The sequence below is a fragment of the Chinchilla lanigera genome, unplaced genomic scaffold (assembly GCF_000276665.1).
Source record: "Chinchilla lanigera isolate Chin_1 unplaced genomic scaffold, ChiLan1.0 scaffold00005, whole genome shotgun sequence".
Lineage (NCBI taxonomy): Eukaryota > Metazoa > Chordata > Mammalia > Rodentia > Chinchillidae > Chinchilla > Chinchilla lanigera.
Genome location: NW_004955406.1, coordinates 31,800,972 through 31,822,853, shown reverse-complemented (window position 1 = coordinate 31,822,853; position 21,882 = coordinate 31,800,972). Strand labels below are relative to the sequence as shown.

The following is a 21,882-nucleotide window of genomic DNA, read 5'->3' as shown; positions in this document are numbered from 1 at the left end:
TTCTTTCCTTTTCAGCAGTTTCTTTCCCTTTCACAATATCAATTGTATATTTTGGATTTTATTTACTTTTTTCAGTTTCTTACACTATGGAGACAATACATGTGGGTCTGATTTATTTCACTTGTGAGTATGATATCCAGCTGCATCCATTTATCTATGAAAGCCATGAGCTTATCTTTCTTTGCGGCTGAATAGTACTCTGTTGTATAAAAATACCACACCTTTTATCCATTCCTCAGTTGATGGGCATTTGGATTGTTTCCAAGATTTAGCTATGACAAATTGTGCTGCTAGGAACATGGGTGCACATCTATCACTGTGAAACGATGTTTTCAGGTCTTCTGGAAAAATAGCCAGGAGGGGAATAGCTGGGTGGAATGGGACTTCTAATCCTAGTTTTTTGAGAAATCTCCACACTGACTTCCTCCTACATTTTATCTTTCTAGATTCAGATTCATGTGTTTGTTTATTTTATAAAATTTATAAGGTTAATTATCATATATACAGATTAAAACTGGGCTAATAGGCTAAAGAACCTCTAAATTATATAAGACTATTGCACTAAGTCAGTGTACATTTTTAAATACATTGTCCATTTTGGATCACAATACCTTTTTTTCTCTTCATTTTTTCCTATTATCTGTCTTTTATTTTACAATGTATATTAAGTATTTTGTAAAAGAGAAACCATGCGATATGTAAGCTCATGTGTCTGAATTACTTAACTTACTTTTATGTTCTCAGGGTGCATCCATTTTCCTACAAATGACTCGTTTATCAAGTTTATCATTCTTTATGACAGAGTAGTATTCTATTGTGTATGAATACCACATTTTCTTTAACCATGCATCTGTTGATGGACATATAACCTGCCTCCAATTAGCTATTATGAATTGCACTTCTATAAACATTGGTATGCATGCACCACTATACTATAATATCTGTAACTCTTTGGAGAAGATACCTAAAGGAGGAGTAGATGGATCAAATGCAATTTCTTTTCTTATTTTTTGAAGATCTCCAAACTGATTTCAACAGAAGTTGTATCAGTTTATTGTCCCATCAGCAATGCAGAGGTATTCCTTCCTCTCCACAGCCTTGTTAGCATTTACTGTTGCTTGATTTCTTGGTGATAGCCACTCTTTCTCAAATGAGATTGAACCTCAGTTTTTTTTTTTTTTAATTTGCAATTCTTGAATGGCCAGAGAAAGAAATAGAAATGATATGGGTAGCGAAGGAAGAAGTTAAGTTATCGTTATTTGCTGATGACAAAATACATATTAGACCCCCAAATCTGCCCCAAAGAATTCATAGAGCTAATATTCAAATTGTGTAGCGTAGTTGGATAGAAGCTGAACGCTCAAAACTCAGTAGCATTCCTGCTCACTAATAGCAACCTCACTAATAGAAATTAAGGAAACAATACTTTTCACACTGTCATCAAGGAAAATGAAATACTTAGGAATTAACCTAACAGAAGAAGTGAAAGACTTCTACAATGAGAACAAAAATGCCAATTATATTCCTTACAGAACTGGAGAAAACAATCCTAAAATTCATATAGAACCAGAAAAGTCCTAGAATAGCAAAAGCAATTCTAGGCAACAAGAGTAAGGCAGTGGGTATCACAATCCCATACTTCAAACTATATCACTACAAGGTTACAGTGATATAAACAACATCGCACTGGGGAAAACTCCAGACTCTTGGATTAATGGAACAAAATAGAAGATACAGAAATAATTCTAGGCACACTCAGCGACGTTATCTTTGACAAAGGAGTCAATTCCCCTTGCGAGAGGAAGTATAGCCTCTTTAACAAATGCTGCTGGTAATACTGGCTACCTACATGCCAAAGATTAAACCTAGACTCACTATGCATTAAACTAAATCCATAGACACTAAAATCAAACTAAAATCAAAATGGATCAAAGATCTAAGCATTAGAACAGAAACAGTCTGTTGGAAGCCAAAAGAGGTAAAACTCTTCAAAACATAGATACAGGCAAAAACTTTGTGAACAAAACCCTAGCTGCACAAGAAATAATATCAAGAATCAACAGATGAGCTCACATTAAATTAAAAAGCTTTCTGCACAGCAAAAGAAAACAAACAGAGTGAAGAGACAAGCTACAGAATGGAAAAAAAATGTGCACTACTCCTCAGAAAAAGGGCTAATATCTAGAACATATAAAGAATTCAAACCATTGGACCCCCAAATTTAAAGACAAAACAAAAATAGGCATATGAAATAAATACATTTCAGATGAAGAAATACAACCAATATATACACGAAGAAATGCATTATCACAAGTATTTGGAAATGCATTATTCACAATTTTCTGTATTAATCATGTACAGTATTAATCATGTACAGTATTAATCATGTACAGTTCTAGAATTCAGTTTTAGAATTAGTGATAACACAGTGGAAGTGCTTAGCAAATCTGAAACCCTTTCCTTTAGAGTCTAATGAAGGCAAAAGAGAATACAATGCATGTTTGACTTATCTGGGCAGTATAAAACTTCGGTGATGATGAGTGACATTAAGAGAGCCTAAGATATTTAGCATGCTCTCCCTTATTATTTCAACTGGTAAAATGGACAATTTTTTTAGTTATGGTATATTTTTACCCCACCCCGGAATTACTGAAGATTTGGCCTGTACAGGGTGTTATATATAGTTTTATATCTTAAATGATACTACATGTCCTACTAAAAAGACTGGATTAATATTGCAAAGTTGATAATAAGTTTAAAGCAAGTATGGTACATGTATTAAGAAAACGAATGACCACCTTAAAAGAAAAAGTATATATGATTTCCCCAAGAAAGAAATTGTGGATCAAAATAAAGCAGTAAAAACAGATTATGTGGCAAAACTGACAAATATTTATAAGAAAATATTTGACACACTGAGGTTTATGATATGAAGCAATGACTAAATTGTTTTACCAAAAATATATTGTAAGTATATCTTTAATTTCATGTTATACACAGGAGAAACTGTCCATTGCTAACTATATAAAAATAGATTTAACGTCATCTCTAAAGAAATCAAGGAGACTCCTGCATAGCAAAGATGATAGTTTTACCTTCTTGCTGGATCTAATGTGATCTATTCATAATCCATCATAATGAAAAATACAGGCAAGACTATTCAGTATGAGAGAAAATGACAGTAATCAAAATGACAAAATTGCAGTAATCAAACCAAATGTTTTCAGTTTGTCATTAACAGTATGATAAAGAACACCACATCATATATCTTGTGATTATTCAAAAATATTGAAAGAGTAAAACATTACCAAAAGGACAACTGATTTCAAATATATGTAACGGAACCTGTGACCATATATTACACAAATATTAATTCTTTGTATTATAAATATCTTTAACAGTCTTTAAATCTTACTTATCAAAAATGAGCATGTAGAAGTATTCTGCTTTATATCCCTTTATTAAAAATGCATTATTTAAATTTTGATAAAATAAATTTTAAAATATTTTTGTTTAATTAGAATAAATCTTTAGGATATAATTCAAATTTATTTTTATACTATCATTCATGAATTGCTTATGCTGAACTCATACAGATTATAATGGCAACAGAAATGAAATTATAGCTTTGTGTTCGGTTGGAAATCCTTTAAGAGTAATCCAACATCATCAGCTAAAAATCTTTTTTTCTAATATATGGTAATTGAGGTTTATTATAAAAATGAAACACATTGCTGACAGTTTTCATTTTTGAAGAAAAAATTAAACCAGTGTATAAGAGTTAATTTGACTAAATAAAATCAGTTTTAAAAAACCATAACCATAACCTTGTTAAAGAATATCCACTACAATTACAGTATTCAAACCAAAAGTTGATAACTTTGACCTATTATGGTATCTATAAACATCCAAAATAATGAAATGCCCTCAAAATATTATGTATTCATTGAAAATTAATATATTTGCTGGGGATATAGCTCAGCAGCACAGTGCCTGCCTGGCAAGTACAAGGTTCTGAGTTCAATTCTCAGTACAAAAAAAAAAGAAAATTAATTTCTTTGAAAGTCTGTTTTGTTTCAAAACAATGCAGTTCGCAGATTAACTATTAAGTGTAAAATTAAGGAAATTTGACACAAACAACTGATCTTTCACTTTCAATTCAGTGGTTGTGAATTTCATTTAGTGACACTGAAGGATTAATCAACTACTTGCTCTTGAACTTGAATGCACATATATCCTGTTCTTTCAAATGCCTCACATGGTCATGTTAAAACGAAATAAATTGGGTCCAACCTTGTCTTACTACATGGTTAGCAAAATTTGGGCCATATCAGTCTTTGTAGATGGTGCAGAGCACCAAACCTTAATGTGTAAACAAACTGTATCATAACGAAAAATATAACCCTGTAGCCAAGTAACTGAGCCTCAGTCAACCATAGCAGCTGGATTCAGATGCTGGCAGGAGGCCAAATGAAAAGCCTGTGTCTGTAAAAGGAGGCACCTCCAAGCGCCATGCCCAATAAGATAAACGTTGACTGTAGCCCAGTGCACTATTTTCTCTATGTCATATTTGGCCTTTTGAATCATCTTTGGTCTAGAACATGATCCAGTTCTAGAAACTTTGTCTTGCTCAAGAAATCTGCTAAATTTAACTGGTTCTCAGTTTTTCTCTTAGCAGTCATAAGTGATTTTGGCAGTTTGGATATGGTCAGTATTTGCATAGCAGGTGCTATTTTAGCATGTACACGATAAAATGAATGTCTTTGTATTTTATCAATAAAAACATAACAGTGCCTAAAACTTCAGAGGAATCACTCTGTCCTAACATGCACTTCTCTTTAAAAACTATGACATGGATTTTACTATAAGCCAATACAAATAATCTTATACTCTATTAGGTATTTAATTATATGGACCTAATCTACTTCAGTGAGAATCAGTTATCATTCACAGTCCCCTTAATATCCCTTTATTTTGAGCATCTCTGACAATATGGTGTATTTAAATCGTCATCAGCAAATTGCAAAATATCAATATTTGGAAATGCGGATTACATTTTATTTCTGTTAATTTAGTTACTATGATAGGAATGTTAACATTTTAAATTAAACCTAAATTAAATTGCCATTATTGCCAAATCAATATAATGTTTTTTAGAACGTACTTAAAATTTGAAAACCAAATTTCTACTTGCCCTACTATTTTTCTACCATTGAATTTTTATACCCACAAAATATATTACATTTGTATCAGGGTTAGATGTACAAATTTTAAATTGGCTTCATGAAACTATCTTAGTGTTGATGTTTGTCTGAATGTATTTTTAGCTGCACACTGTTATTGCCTATTATCTGCAACAGCAAAAGTCAATAAACAATAAAAGCTTACAGAAATAGAGACATTTTTTCAATATATTGGAACATAAAACTGCCTTAAAAGAATAAAAGGTAACAACCTGCTATTGCATGAAACTTTTCTCCTTTTTTCCTTTTTCCCTTTTTGTTTTTTTTTTTTTTTTGGTGGTGGTTGTTGTTTTGTTTTGTTTTTTGAGTCAGGGTCTCACTATGTAATTCAAACTAGCTTTGAATTCACAATGTAGCTCAGGCTGGCCTAGAAATCACAGCGACCCTCCTGCCCAAACTTCGCAAGTGCTGGAATTACAGGTTCTGTGAATCTTTATGTTATGATACTAAGTGAAAAAGAATTATTTTATAAGTATTATTTTATTGTAATATTAAAGTTAATAAACATGTATAATTTAGCAAAACCTGTTTATGAAATCATATGTCTTTGTGCTAATGATACACACATATATGTATAGTATATAAAGCAAGGGCATGCTAAAAATTTCAGGATAATCAAAAATATTTTTTCACTAAAGAAAAGCAGAAAAAAGATGGGAGAGAAATACAGTATAGGTAGCTTCAAGTTAGTGTCCTTGTTCTGTTTCATATTGAGTGATAAGGTAATGGGTGCATATCTATATTACAATAAAATTAAAGATGACTCTGCTTAAGCAAACTAAACCATGCAATCAAAAGCATTGAAAATATTTTATCTGACCCTATGAATTAAATGAGTTATCCTCCTAAAATCCAGAGCATGCGTAAGAAGTAGCTAGAGGTTCCTGACTTACAAACAAAATTCGCTAAGACAATATACTGTCTCCTACCTCTGAAAGCATTGGCAGGACAAATGCACTGGCAGGATAGCTTCCATGTAAACTGTATCCTAAGGAAGACTCATTCTTTCAGTATTAGAGGTGGGAAAACACTCCTACACATATACACACACATTCACGCATGCGCACATACACACAATGAGCTATTGTTTTATAGATAACAAATGTGGGTTTCCCAAAAGACTAATAGAACCAACTTACTCTAGGAAACAAATGTGCCTTCATGAATTGTCGTCCTAATGAAAGCTTTGTGGGAATATATTATGATTTAGCTAGGAAGTGTATGTAATTTGACCTGCATTTTTAAAGTGTAGACTTCATTCTTTAGTAAAACAACAGTAGGAATGTTAACTTGGAGTCGTGGGACTGTTGAAAGTCCCTCTGAAGTGTACCAACTGTAAATATACACATGCACTCCTGTATACACATGTACACATATTTCAAGAAATTCAATTTGTCCATATATGCATTTCTAAAATCAGCCAGTGTAATAAAGACCAACATTATTGTCTTTGAGCCACATGTTTAACTAGTATTTAAATGTACACTTACTTTTCAGCATCAAACAGCTTTCCCTTTAGAAAACAGTGGTGGACTCCTCGACCAGCTGGAGCCTTATCACGGTACGTTATCAACCACCAAGCAAAGAGACAAGGGCAAACGCGATCCTATTTCAGAGAAGTTTCCTTTAAGATGATCTCAGAGAATGAATAAATGTCCATTATTTTAATCAATTTGACAATGAAATGAAACTAAAGGAAAAGTGTTTATTAGGGCTTTTTCATTTTTAGTTAAATGGGAAGATTTCAAAGAAAATAAAATATTTTAACTTTCATTTGCTAAAAGATGAAGACACATTTGCCTGATATCTCTCTACTCAGCGTGCATTAATTTCATTAAATATTTATTTCAATCTATCATTTGTTCTTTGAGTTCACTTTAGGCTATAGTATTGTATCAAAAAACCACTGTTTCAATTGTTTTCAACTGCATGTTAATTCTCTTCCTCTTGCTCTTTCGCTCTGTCTCTATCTCTCTCATTTGATTTAAATACTATATTGGTTTATTGCATTAAAGTGAAAAAAGGTTATTTTTTATTTGACTTGATTTTTCTTCAATGAGATGTTATTCGCACAGTTTAGATATAACATAATGATCATATTCACTATAGAGAATTTGTACCTGTGCATGGTATAACTTGATTTTTTTTCCCATTCCCCTACCCTCCTTTCAACCCTTCCTCCCCAAAAGCTTTCTCTCCATTTTTTCATTGTTTTAACTTTTTTACTTTTCCCTTCTTTCCCTCCTTCTCTCACTGCCTTGTCCCCCTCCCCAAATTAATATGTTTATATTATAATATTAGAAAATTGGAAAAATTACATTTACATCCTGTTACTTTTGACATTATTCCTTGTGATCCCTCTGAAAATCTCCTTTTTTCTCTGGCCTCCTCAGTAATCCCTAAAATAATAGGCAATGCCTACATCCTCATTAAACAAAGTTTAAACACATGAAATACACATCATTTGCACATTATTTATTTCATGCAATACATGCTAGTATTCTACAAAAATCTATCCAATCAATAGTAACTATTTAGATCTATTGTTTAAGAGGACACTTCTCAGTAATTCCCTGGGAGAGTTACAACATTCCTCATCTTATCTAAATGCCCCATCTCTTGGCTTGGATTTCCCAGAAGGGCATTGTAAGAAAAGGATGCTAGTTCATAGGGAAAAAAATCACTCTGAGTAGAGTATGAAAGTGATTTAGGAAACAGAAACAGCCAATAAGCAGTATATAAATTTAGATAGCTGCCCTAGTAGATGACTGGAGTTCATTCAATCCTGATAAAATCTAATCAGCCGAAACCCACTGAAACAGCCTATAACTTGTCAAAGTGACGTTTATGGAGTTCATACAGTGAAGGAGGAAGCTTGAAAGGAGCTAAGGAGAACTATTCAAGGAGGGGAACCAGGACCTATCTTTTATAAGACTTGAATTCTCCTGAAAGTTTCAGAGTAAGATCTCAGGAAAGTCAGAATCAGTTCCAGAATGGTTGCTATTTTTGAAGCAGGATGTTTATTGAAAGGAACAGTTAATGCTTCAATTTTTTTTCTTGACCAGTTTTGCATGCTTGTATCTGGTGATTATAATGATTGATCTGAACACAACAATATGCAATATAAGAACCATTGTTGAATTCCTACCATTTTGTGTGGTGAAGCTCTGTATCATTTCCAATGTTTTCTTAAAATTGCTCATTATTATCCTTGACCATTTGATCAGACTTGTATTCTTACATCTAGTGGACTGAACAACTTCACTGAAGATAACAGGATATAGTGTTGTAGTAAATTGATGACTAGTGGTCAACTTATAACACCCAACTGAACTGAATAAGCCTGGCACTGGGTGTAGGAGGCCCACCTGAGGATTGTTGCCAGGAGTATAAGAGGCAGAACTGGAGAAGTTAAACTATTGGGAGCTGAGATGAGGCTGTTGGGAGCTGGTAGAAGCTATAAGGAGCTGTTGGTTCTTCTGAAAGAGCTTGTCATACTGGTTTTCTTGATAAACTTGTTTGTTTTCATCTTCTGAGGAGCTCTGGACCTCGTTGGCACTGAGAATGGCTTCAGATCACTTTGGGGGAGCTCTAGTCTTCACTTTGAGCATTGCTTTGTGGCACCAGAGGGGAAGATGGTACACTGTCAGTGTCCTGGAGAAGCTTTCTGTGTTGGCTTTCTTGATGGGAACTCATCTTTCCTGGTCATTGGAGGACCTTGGGACCTCACTGTTGCTGAGGATGGTTGTGGTATTTCTGGGGGAAGCTGTGCTTCTTACTTTGAGCATTGCTTCCTGGCTCTAGTGCAGATCCCTCAGCCTGCTAGCACAGATCCTTCATCCTACTGGCACAGGCTCTCTAGATTCCAACACTGATTTTTGGGCCTTCCCACCTTGGATCCATGAAACAGGCCTGCATGAGACAGTGTCATGGGCTCTGGGCCTCCAGCTGGATTCATAGGAGGCATTGCTATGGGCTTTAGGTCTTCAACTGGACTCATGCAAAACATTATTGTGGGATAAAAGCCATCTGCTGGATTCCTTTGTCCTTAGTGTGTGAACAGATTTCTTGCTCTCTCTTGTATATGATTCTTTGGGTGACTGTTATAAATAATCTTATAAAAATGCATCCTATATTATATTGTTCTCCTTGCAATATCCACCGAATCAAGACAAGTATGGCAATCATTGTTAATTCCTAGCATTTTGTTTTGAGGTCATGTATCACTTTGTTTTTGTGAGGTTTTTTGTTTTTGTCTTCATTGTTGTTGTTTTGTTAGATTTTTTTCCTCTTTAAAATAAAATAAAATAAATTGTTAGGAATTAAGTAGAAACTATAGATAAGAGCAAAGCAAATGGATGGTGGTGCGTCATTGGTAAGAAGCAAGTAGTCACTTAAATGGATAACTGTTTAGTTTCAAAACCTTAGTTTTCATCTCATTCCAGTGGAGAAGCACTGGGGAGTAATATAATACATTATCTTCCCTAAGAAGCAATGAACTATAGTGATAGACCAAATGCTCTGAGCTATGAGGTGAACAGGGTGATAAAACATAATTTCTACATGTGTTTGGGGGTGGTGACAATGCCTACCTAATACAAATTAAGCATTCCTATCTCTATATTTATCAGGGCTTCAGGGGTAAACATACATATTTGGCAACCCGGAGTCTGCAAGAATACATTGAAATATCAGTGAAATGTTAATGTCAGTAACTAAAGTATATTTATATACACAAGTGTATGTTGGGAGTATACATTGATAGCATGCTTTAGAAAAGTGTCAGTCTCAAAGCTGAATATATGTGTGTTTAGTGAGTGATCAATATTTACCCCATTTAGAGGGACAAGGAAATGTGTAGATTTGAAATAAAGAATACTAAAATGTGCATAACAACATAATTTTTAACCACAAACCTTGAAAGTACCCATAAACTTGTCTTTTAAACTATTGTAAATATCAGACATAAAAATATTATGCTACAATATAAACCTCTGCTACTTCCAACAATGTGTGAGACTTGCAAAAAAACACTGAGTGAAGTTAAAAAACAAGAAAGAAAACACAAATTGAATGATTGTTTTATATTAATAATTGAACAAAGATTATCATTAAGAATAGAATTCAGATTCAAGGGAGGGGGTAATCAACAAGAGGAAACATAAAATTGAGAACTCGTAGGGTGTTCTGAATATTCTTTTACCAGGTCTGATTGTGTCTACTTTGAGATACTATGAAGTCTTATCCTTGGATTTTGTGCTTTTTTCTGTTTGAATGTTATACCTAAAGTTTCACAATAAATACAGTACATTGACACATTTGCATTCTTTATTTGATTGGATCTCATTGCTCTAAGTCTGTAAAAATGCAGATGAATGTATTTTTTCCATTTCCAACCTTTCCAGTAATAGGTGACAATCAAAGGAAAGGGTAAATAACCCATGAAAAAATTTATTCTCTATGAGAACTATATATGTATACTATATAAATAGTATATATATTTATATAGTATAAATATATAAATGTTTATATAGCATAAATGTTTATATAGTATAAACTATATAAATGTTTCCAGTCAAAAGAGAGGCAAAAGACATATAGTCTCATAATGCAGGCATTCTCCAACCTGGTTTTCAGCAGAATTATATTTCCTTTTTAATTTTGTGTATTGAGTTTCACTCTTTCTGTTGTTTAACTTGATTGAACAGAATTTTCTTTTAGTCCTATTCAAGCCTCAGTGTTGCAACCTGATTCTTGCAAGTTGTTCACCAACCTAATTTTGAGGTATTGGGCAGTTGATAATAAGACTGGAACGGAAACAACTCCTTTAGTATTATTTTAGTGAAGACAGGAGTAGCTAGTGCTTTCCAATGTCAATTCTCCTTATCACCACTTGTACAAAAAGTCTGATGTTGTACTAAACACACCACTGCTTTAAAAAGAAAATATGCCTTGCTTTCTAGAATTAAATCTTTTTGTGATGACAATATGCATGAGGTTAAAAACCTAGGCAATATATTAGGGTAGGTTTGCATGGGACTGTCAAGAATGGACTTTTAAAAGGGGTTAGGATCAAGCCCTTCTTCCTACTGACTGAAATATTCACAAGAGACTAAAACATTTCATGTTAAAATATTCTAATTAAATATCAGTTATCAATACTTCTGTGCATTATTTATATATTGGTGAATAACATGATTCTTGGACCTTCCTTACTGCGAATAATTAATCAAAATATTTAGGCTCATGATATCTTGAAATACATTTAATTTTGATCTAAATAAAGCTACAATGTGAAATAAATTATATGAAAGAGAGGTGATTACCTAACTAGTTTTTCTCCTTATATGTTATTCATTTAATTCTTAAACTGCCTTTTATGTTTTAATCCAAACTAACCCATCATCTTTTTCTCACATGGAATGTTCCCAGGCTCTGTATTTTTGTCTAAATGTCACTGATAACTTCTTATTCATTCCAGTGATTTACTAAATATTTACCTCATTATAAGCACTTTAAATACAAGGATTTTCACTTTAACTATCTCTATAGTCCTATGAATAAAGTTTTCCACTAAAATTATTTTATTTTATTTTTTTCCTTTGGTTTTTTTCTGGTACCAGAAATCTAACTCATGACCTTGCACTTGCTAGGCAGGCGCTGTGCTGCTGAGCTAAATTCCTAGCCCCTAAAATTATTTTTTAATGCGGAGATCATGTTTACTTAAACTTTACTGCTTAAACATGAAAGATGATTTTAAAAATCAAGATAATTATACAATTCAGCTCTTCATATGTTGAGCTGCTCTTAAAGGGATTTTTAAATTGAGATTTAGGTAAAACAGGAAATACCCCCATAAACACATGTTGATTTGCTACAAAAGATTGCACTTCTACTCTTTGTCTGAGGAATTGCATACAGTTCATCATGTACTGAGGTACAACAGTGTAAAAAATTGCAATAAGTGTGCCATTGGTCTCCAGTTTTTCAATATTTCTCAGATGTTTTTTACCGAGCCAGTAATAAAAGTGTATCAAATTAAATTCTGCTCTCCACTGGTTTTGGTTGACATCATTTTCCAGTGCTGAAACCCTCAACTGTGAGCTATATACTTGTCAAAAACTTTATATTTCTACAAAACACAGACTTAGGCTATGCTAGAATGAAGATGAAGGAGGAGAGACATTTAAAGCTGAGGAGTAGGTGTGGGAGTCAAGCTGGACCCAGGCTGAGGCAGAGGCAGGACCCACCTCTGTGGATCATGTCTGGGCACCCACAGAGGTGGTGGTGGTGGTGAGGCTACTGGGTGCAGGATGCCTTTTCTAGTTAGGGTGCAGGAGTCACAACAAACACAAATGCCACAGAACCATGGCATGACTTCTATTAGCTTAGCAGCCCTCAAGGAGCCGACCGCCTACTTACACAAAAACTAATTAAGTCTCTAAAGCCCTTGGCATTTTTTGAAAAAGAACTGCAAAGGAGGATTTTTAATTTTCAGAAAATTAAATAAACTGGAGAGAGTGGATATGAGAAATCATAAAGTAAGGAAGAATCTTCCACAATCTATAATTGAATATATTAGAAAAAGTTTACATTTAGACATTATAGATTAGGAGCTTATACAAAAGCTGTCAATGTTAGGGGCTGGGGATTTAGCTCAGCGGCAAAAGCACCTGCCTGGCAAGCGCAAGGTCGTGAGTTCGGTTCCCGGTACTGGAGAAAAACAAAAAAAAAAAAAACAAAAAAACAAAACAAAACAAAAAAAAGCTGTCAATGTTGAAGTACTCTGTGTTGCAGTGAAACACGTTGATCAGTGTGACCTCATTCTATGATAAATTGAATTTACAGAAGAAGTAAAAGATCTAAGAGCTTTAGAAGAGGCATATGTATTTGTTATCACGCTCTGTTTTCATGGGCCAAATGCTGATATTGTAGACTATGACAGAAGACTTAGACCAGCAGGATGACAGTCTGCATGTATATGATATATAAAATTTTAATAGTTTCTGGGTAACTGCCTAATTCTACATCTAGTACCATATATTGCCAACTTCAAATTAATTCTGAGGGATATCAAACTGTGGACCAAACGCAACATCTATTCCAATGTTTTAGGTTTCTTTGGTGGTATTTCCTGGGCTATGAAATTAGCTATACTAAAATGCAAGAGCATCAACTTTTATATACAAGTATTTCCTTTATATTTGTAAATGAAAATGGGCATATCCGGTGCTTCAAACAGCCTTAAGAGTGTAATCTTAATTTGCTTGTATGGGACCCAGTGTAAACCCCAGTAGATCTCATCTTATGTTAATAATTGCATTGTCTAACTTACAACAAAGCTTCATGAGTAGCGCAGCTATTTCAACATGGATGGTCGTGGTTGAGGAGTATCATCAAGATCTTGCTGTCACAGATGAAATTTTGCTGAGTAAGGCAGAGAGGTCCAATATTTTTGAAGTTACAAATTTCTTTCAAAAGTACCTACATTTTATTGTACTTCTAGCAAATTCACTAATGGAAAAACAACACCTAGAATGATGGATTTAGTGTAATAAAATATCTGAATCCTGGTTAGAAGTGTAAAGAAGAATTAATTCATTATACTAGCTCATGTGAATCCCCACTCATTTTTAGAACCCAGTGAAAATCTGAAGCAGGAAAAATTACAATTAATGTCTGTGGTTATGTTAATGTTTAAAAAATAGAAAAAAAAAACTAAAAATTTCAGGGTTGATCTCATCTATGGTACTCAGTCTTTCAGAGCTGCAGTTTATACACAAGCAATAAACAGCAAGATAGTTGAGGTGGGTATGAAAATTGCCACAATGCATGTAAAAACAGACCAATATGTGCTTCAGAAAAAGCAGTCAGCAGGAATCAGAATAACAGCTCTGAGTGACAGTAGCTTCACTTGTCCACAGAGAGTGATAATAGCCTGCTTGTACATCCATTTACCAGTGTTTTAAAATTGGCCCATTAAATAGTTCTTGCAGCTCCCATGGCTAAAAGTCCTGCTCCAATTGTAACAGCAGCATTGGTGACCAACATACAGACTACTAAACTGTCTTTGCAGAAGTAAATTCCAGTAAATTCTCAGGGAGTGCTTCAAATGAAAGCATTTCTCAGATTACCACAGCCAGTCATTTCTCCACTACTAAAGTCTACAGTTCCCAGAGGTGTTTCCTTGAGAAGCCTGGTAAATAAGACTACCACCTTGACCTTCAGGAAATGCAGCAACAAAAATACTTAATCCAATACTATAAGTAAAGAAATTATCCTCACCTCATGAAGGAGTTCCCCACAAAAAAACGAAACAGAAGAGAAAGTTTGATGAAGAGACAATTACAAGTCAATCAAAATGTATTCTGATTGGCCTCTCGGGTACTAAGTATAAAAGGCAAGGAGAGTTATAAAGTATAAATATGATATAACTATACTGTTGTGATTAAGTTATGTAATAATACAGCATTAAAATCTGTCTTAAATCTTCATACATCAACATCAATTAAGAACATTGCTGACAATATGTTACATAATTAAAACCAAACTTCACATTAATGAAATAAAAATGAACTTCTGTTAGAAGACCTCTTGAGAATTTACACGATATTTCTTCTTAAAAGGCTGCAATACACCTTTCTTCTAGTGCTATCATTTGTCTTTGATTTCAAGGACAAGCTAAAGTATGCAAGTATATAAAATCTCTTTGGGGATTAGTGGTTTCTGGTACATGTTAGGATATTATTAAATTTCCTTCTTTGTCAGGCTCACAAATCACGCCTAAACAGTGCTTCAAGTAGGATAAAATTTTATTGCATTTTATGTAACCTATCAATAGAGATAGAAAGGCTTTGTTACATGAAGATCTGGGGATCGGTGCTGCCAGAGTAGCTCTGCATTACACATGCAAAACCTAGATTGTTTCAAGAATATGCAGAAGTACTTAGATGAAGAAAAGGGGAGTCTAACCCAATGCAAATACTTTAAAACAGCATACAATTGGCTGAACTCCCTTCTGCCCATGTCCACATGCTACAGAATTGCCACAGTGCTACACCTAAATGGAACAGACCAGGGAAATGTAGTATCTATTTGGACAGCTGTGTGCAAGGAAGAAGAAAACAAATTTTTGAAATACAGAGTGGAGGAGATAGCTATCAAGTGGGCTACAAAGAACAAATATTCTTTCCTTAATTTGATTGAAAACTGTGGACATGGAAACATAGCATTTCCCACTTGATCTATTGTGTTTAATTAAATGAGGATATTAGGCATCTAAAAATCTGATGATCATTGTGATGAAGCCCTAATACCAAATTTTATATGGCAATAGTAGTTATTCAACTGTTCCTCTACAAATGTTAATAAAATGTGGATAAACAATAATGGGAGTGTGAACTCAAAGACAAAAACCTACCAAATACCTAGCAGTATGACACTGAGAAAAACATTTGTCCTGTCTGTGTGTGTGTTAGTCTGCTTCTTGTAAAGTAAATGCATAGCTGACTTAATCAAATTTAGAAGCAAGCTTTACTTTGAAGGTAAACCCCACGACCAGTTGGAGCCTTTGCTTTTAAGGTTCTAGGGGTGGTATAAATGGCACTGATGAGGAGCACATGGCAAGGTTAATCCATTCATCTCATGACTAGAAAGTGAATAGAGAAAGACACCAGGATCTTATAATCTTTCTTGAAGTAACACCCGGATGACCTAAAAAAACCTCGTTCTAGACCCCAGTTCTCAAGGCTTTCATCAGTTCTTTTTATGACTTAGACTTGGAATATCCCCACACAGTTTCCTGTGTTGAAGGCTTGGTCCCTAGCTAGTGATATTAATGTTAGGTGAAGTGCTAGTAACTGTTTCACTGGAAAAAGTAGGTCACTGGAGATGTACCTTGAAGTACATGTTATATCCTGGCTCCCTCCCCATCCCCCTCCCCTTCTCCCCTCTCCCTCCTCCTCCCCCTCTCCCTTCTTCTTCTTCTTCTTCTTCTTCTTCTTCTTCTTCTTCTTCTTCTTCTTCTTCTTCTTCTTCTTCTTCTTCTTCTCTCTCTGTCTCTCTCCCTGTCCCTCTCACTTCCTGTTCATCTCTCCCACTCCCTCTCCCCCCTCTGTCTCTTTCTCTCCCCCCTCTGTGTCCCTCTCCCCCCAAATCTCCATTCACAGCCACTATGAAATGATCAGATTTGCTCAACTACAAAGTTTTTGCCATGATGTACAGCCTTGCCTCTGGCCCAAATGAAATGGAAGTCAGCAAAGCATGGATTGAAATTTTTGGAACTGTGAGCCAAAATAAATCTTTCCCCCTTTAAGTTATTTCCCTCAGATATTCTGTCAGAGATGAAAATCTGACTGATAGACTTCCAAAGCTATCCAGCTGGGGACAATGTCTTTCACAAAGGATCCTGGGAGGATACTTAACATGTAAAGGGCAACAGCGTTTCCTGGTCTTGACATTTACATTAAGATTGCATATCCCATAGAATTTTAAGAATTAATGAGATAATACTGGCCACTTGGAAGCATATCTGGCACAGAAAAGATATTCAAAAGCTTTTATCTACACTTTTTATCTTTCCTATTATTTCCTTTATTACCATTGCATGTCTAGAAACAGAAAACTGGAAGTTTTCCTCATAATAGTGATCTCTACAACTATATATTTTTCAGTTTATTATAGTTTTTTTAGTTGAGTCTCTGTATGGTTTGTATCTGCATGTCCCCCCAAATCCTCACACAATCTTGGGGCAGACTTTTAGAGTTTGTCATTGATTCATGGGTGTGAGTGCTACACCTGTCCTGGGGCGGATAGCTTGCATATGTAAGGGAGACAAAGAGGCTGCTTGCCACCACTCCTCCCTTTTTCTCTTGATGCTTTTGTGTTCTGCCACCAGGAATGGTTGCCCTCTGCCATGTGCCACTCTGCCTTGGAACCAGCCAGTTATGGACTGAAACCCACAAATTGTGAGCTAAATAAGCCTTTGTTTCCTTAATTTTTGGCATTGGGTATTTTGTCTCAGAAACAAGAGAAAAGTAACCAAGACATTCTCCTTTCCTAATTCATAATATACTAATTCCAACACAGAAGGAGAAATAAGAATTCCCTCCAATGATAACATTAAGGACAATGACTTGGATTTTTGTCTAATTTTTGGTGGTTCTTATATAAGAAACTCTTTGGATTAAGCCAAGATGGGGATTTTTTTAAAGATACAAATTGCTAGGATTTGAGAAGTGAAGATAAACACAAAGACAAAACATGCAAACTAGAATACACCATTATATACCCAATACACAATATTGGGTGAAGAGAAACTCCTAACAATAGAAATGATCATTTAATAGAGTCAGAAAAAAATGAGGAACTACATTCTAAAACACAATAAGATGAATATAATTACAATTTCTGTATGTGCTGTAATAACTAGAAGAGAGTAATTCTACAGAGGCCACAACATAAAGAAATAGAAAATACAATTTAAGAGGAGAGAAATTCTAATTCTTATATGAAAATTACATAGTGTACACATGTATCATATTGCATCCCACAATTTAAAAAACAAAACAAGACTTTTAACAATGAAAAAGAAACTTTAATTTGAGAGAAGTGTCAATGGAAAGACTATTCTGAAAAGAAATTAAGAAAATACCAACTGTAATAGTCAAAAGTAACAAAACATTTAAAAGTAAATTTAACAAAAGATATGAAATGTCTGTACACTGAAAACATTAAAGCACTGATAAGACAAATTAAAGCAAATACAATTAAACTGAAAGATATCCATGTTCATGAATTAAAAAGAAATTATGTGTTTGAAATTTTCCTCCTCCTCAAAGTCTTTACAGATTCAGTGCAATCCCTATCAAAATCTTCATGATATTTTTCAGACAAAAAGAAAAAATAATCCCCCAATTTGTAAAGAAGCACAAGGGACCCCAAAATACTCAATTACATCTTGTGAAAGAACAAAGTTGGACATATCATACAACCTGATTTTAAAGAATATCACTAAGCTATGATAATCAACTCAGTGTGGCAGTGACATTTAAAAGAAACAGATCAATGGAGCATGATAGAAAACCCCAAAATATACCCACAAAATAAACTCTCCCACATAATTAACAAATTTACAAGAGAACAAAAATAATTAATATTAATAAATGTTGTCAGGATAAATATATTTTTGAAAATAAAGAAATGAAAAAATGTAATCAAATTTTTACCTTAAATCATACACAAAGGAGAGTTCAAAATGGATTTGATTTAATTATAAAATCTAAAACTGTAAGAGATCTAAAAGAAAATATGGGAAAAAGCTCATTGACAGTGGCCTTTAAAATAATTTTTTGGATAAAATACCTGAAATCCATGTAAGAAAAGTAGAAATAAATAAATGGAAGTACATTAAATTAATATGAAGTGCCAATCAATGGAATGGAAAAGATTATACATATATATTACATTTACATATACAGTACATCTATGTATCTGGTTGAAGGAGTAATATTCAAATATATTACAAACTCACAAAATTTCGTACCAGCTAAAAACCTATTTTTTAAAAGGGTAAAAGAACCTAAAGAGAATGTTTTCCCAAGATGGCATACAATTAGTAAACAGAATGTGATTAATATCAATACTCACCAGTGAAAATGCATATTGAAACTACAGTGAAATATTAACTTATATCTCTTTTGAAGCTTTATTTAAAAAGAAAAAAAGAGTAGTATGGTGAGAATGAAGATGAAGAAATCCATAGAACTTTTGGTGGAAATTCAAATTGGATGGCCTTTATAGAATACATTATGGAAATTCCTCAAAATATTGCAAATAGATCTACCACATGATCCAACAATTTTACTTGAAGAGACATCTGCATTCCCATGTTCATGCAATATTATTCATAACTGCTAAAATATTGGAACAACCTAAGTATCTGTGAAGACTTGAATATGTAAAGAAATATAGAATGAGAAAGAGAGAGAGAGAGATTAACAGAGATGGAGAGAGCGATGGAGATGCAGATAAAAAAATACAGTGGGAAGAAGGTTTCATATTAAAAAAGAAAAAAATTTCCCCCATTTCTGGCAGTCTAGGTAAACAGTATTCCAAATATCATAATCCAGATGGAAAAACAAGTATTTGTTATGTCACACATATGAAATCTATAAAATTTGAACTCATAGAAAGAGGGCATAAAATGGGTTCAGCTAGAAGCTGGAGGTGATAAAGGAAATGGAAATTTTGGTCAAATTATTTCCTGCTATAAAATGAATACGTTCTTCCAGGATGGGTGAAAATATAGAAAATAATAAATGCAATATGATACATAAATAGAATCAAGTAAAAATCATATGACCCTCTCAAAGGAGGGCAGAGAAGTGTTCAAAAAATTCATCATTCTTTTATGATTAAAACACTGAAGAAATTATGCATAGGAAGACTTTTATTCAATATAATCAAAGTTATGCATGACAAATCCACAACCAACCTAACACTGAATATTTCCTTTAAAATCAGAAATGAGACAAGGGTGTCCAATCTCACCATTCTTGTTCCATATCGGACTTTAGTATTTGACATTATAGCCAAAGCAATTAAGCAAGAGAAAGTAAAAAAGGCATACAAAGAAGAAAAAAGACAAATAATCCTCATTTGCAGAAACTGTGATTCTTTACTTGGAAAACAGAAACAAATTCCAATAGCCTTTTAAACATGACAAATTCATCAAAGTGGCAACATATGAGAATTGAAAGCTTTCCTATGTACCAAGAAAGAACACTCTAAGAAAGAAAGAAAGAAAAAATTTCATTCACAGTGACTTCAAAAAGAAATAAAACATCTAGGAATAAACGTGATGAAGGGGGTAAAAACTTTGACCAGACAAATTACAGAACATTCAAGAAAGGGAAGAAGCTATTAGAGGACAGAGAGACCTCCCTCGCTCACGGTCTGATAGAATGAATGTTGCTAGAATGGTCACATTACTGAAATCAATCTACAGAGTCAACAGAATCCCCATCAAAATACCAGTGACATTATTCATAAAACTAAAGCAAACTAACAAACTTCTCACTGGGTACCAACACACAAACGAGTCAGAGTAGCTAAAGCAATCCTGAGGAAAAAGAGTAAAGGTGGTAGCATCACCACACCAATAGCAAACAACAAAAGCCATCCTAAGGATAACAACATGTTACTGGCATGAAAATAGGCATGAAAACCAGTGGAATACAAGAGAGAACGTAGAAAGAATACCAGACAACTATAGTCATGTGACTTTCGTCAAAGAGGACAGAAACTTAGAGAAAAGATAGCCTCTTTAATATATGGTGCTGTCAAAATTGCACAGACAACTGTAGACCAATGAAACTAAATCTCTTTTTCTAACCTTCTGTTAAAATTAATTCAAAACGGATCAATAACCTACATGTAGTATTCAAAACATTGAAATGCTAGTAGCAAACAAAAGGGAAACACTCAAACTATAGCACAGGCAAAGATTTCTTCACTAGGATTCCAGGATATAGAGAATAATCGCAAGAATCAACAAATGAAGTCATATTAAATTAAAAATACTGTAGTTCTGCAAAGCAAAACAAAGACAAAAGACAACCTATTGAAAGGAACAAAATCTTTGCTAATTATCTTCTGATTAATATCTAGAACATATAAGGACTCAAAAATTAACCTAAAAAATCAAATTAATAACTTGGCAAATAAATTACTTGAATAGACACTATAGCTTTGCAAGTGTTCAATAAGTACCTGAAAATATGTTCAAGAAACCAGGTAGGCTGACATTTTCCTGTAATTCTAACACTGTCAGAGGCTGAGGCAAAGAGATCACACATTGAAACCCATGCTGGGCACCTTAGCAGCTTAGCAAGAACTCTCAAAATAAAAATAAAAATAAGGGCTGGGTATAGCTGAATGAAAAAGCTATGGGTTCAGTCCTCAGAATAATTGAAAAACTACTTGAAAATTACTTGATCAGCAATAATAAACAAAACTATTACTGGGTATATTCTCAAAAAGGATTATAGACCACATACTACAGTAATACCTTCAAACCAATGTTTATTGCAACACAATTCACAGTCACTAAGCTACTAAATATCATACATCCATTGAAAGAAATGAGTAAATAATGAAAACATAATACATATGCAATGGAATATAATTTGGTCATAAAAGAACGAAATAATATCATTTATAGGACAATGGATAGAACAGGAGGTCATTGTGTTAGCTGAAGTGAATCAGTGTCAAAAAGTCAAATATTGTAATTTTTTTCTCATACGAGGAACCTAAAAAAATAAAACTGCATGGTGCTGAGAATAAAAAGGAAAATGACAGGAAAGTGCAAAGAAGACTATTAAAGACAAGAAAGTAACAGGGTAGAAAAGATATAAGGGGGATAAAAAGTGGACACATTTAAACCATTTTATCAGCATTTAGACCTGTATGCCAAAATGAAAAAAATTTTTATAGAATTCATATACACTAATGTAGTGGAGTGACAACTGGTGGTCAACTTGTAACACCCAGCTGAACTGAGTCAGCATGGTGCTGAGTGTGGGAGGCCCACCTGAGGATTTTTGCCAGCAGCAAAAGAGGCAGAATGGGAGAATAA

The 21,882-nt window shown here is 33.9% G+C and overlaps 1 pseudogene; it reads left to right on the top strand.

Annotated features, from left to right (window-relative positions):
* LOC102028717 overlaps positions 1-14,212 on the top strand; it is a 173,069-nt pseudogene extending 158,857 nt beyond the window's left edge.
* Positions 14,213-21,882: the final 7,670 nt, after the last annotated feature.